Consider the following 660-nt stretch of genomic DNA (forward strand, 5'->3'; position numbering starts at 1 on the left):
CCCCCCACGGATTTCCAGGAGGAGCGAACATGCCTTTGGGACTCAGGAAAAAGAAAAACAAGTCGAAGGAAAGCTCGAACTTAGTGGAAAACGAGGAGGTCAGCGGACACGCAGGTGTTGGGAAGTCCGCGGTGAACGGTGGCGGTCTGCCGGCTCCACCTGCCAACATGCGACTGGTGTTTCACACGCAGCTCGCGCACGGGAGCCCCACGGGCCGGATCGAGGGCTTCACGAACGTCAAAGAGCTGTACGGCAAAATAGCAGAAGCGTTTAATTTACACCCGGATGAGGTAAATGTCAATTTGTTAAATCTATTTCAAAATCTCAGCGTGAACTCGAGTTCCAGGGTGCGCAGGCGGTGATGAGTCAGAAATGAATTACTCAAACGAAGTTGCAAATCAAAAACCACGAGCCTGGTGGTGTTTGCATAAGGTGCGTCTTTCTGGGGACAGGGAACTGAAAATCGCGGGACGTCGTTGACATTTTTGTCTGATGATAACCAGCTTTGGTTTTCAGAAATAAGGTTGTATTCTGAAAGTGGATTTTTTTTTTTTTTAAATAATGAAAATTGGTCAGTGGCAAATAGGGGTATTTTGATATGATAAAAAGGAAAATATATATTTTTTAAAATCTAGTTTAAAACAAGTGCCAAGTGCTTAG

The 660-nt window shown here is 45.5% G+C and overlaps 1 protein-coding gene across 1 annotated transcript in view; it reads left to right on the plus strand.

The window, feature by feature from the left end:
• Positions 1-660, plus strand: part of gipc2 (GIPC PDZ domain containing family, member 2) — a 17,398-nt gene that overhangs the window by 688 nt on the left and 16,050 nt on the right. The window lies entirely within an intron of this gene.

Source organism: Sinocyclocheilus grahami, unplaced genomic scaffold (assembly GCF_001515645.1).
Source record: "Sinocyclocheilus grahami isolate Dianchi unplaced genomic scaffold, SAMN03320097.WGS_v1.1 scaffold273.1, whole genome shotgun sequence".
Taxonomy (NCBI): Eukaryota; Metazoa; Chordata; class Actinopteri; order Cypriniformes; family Cyprinidae; genus Sinocyclocheilus; species Sinocyclocheilus grahami.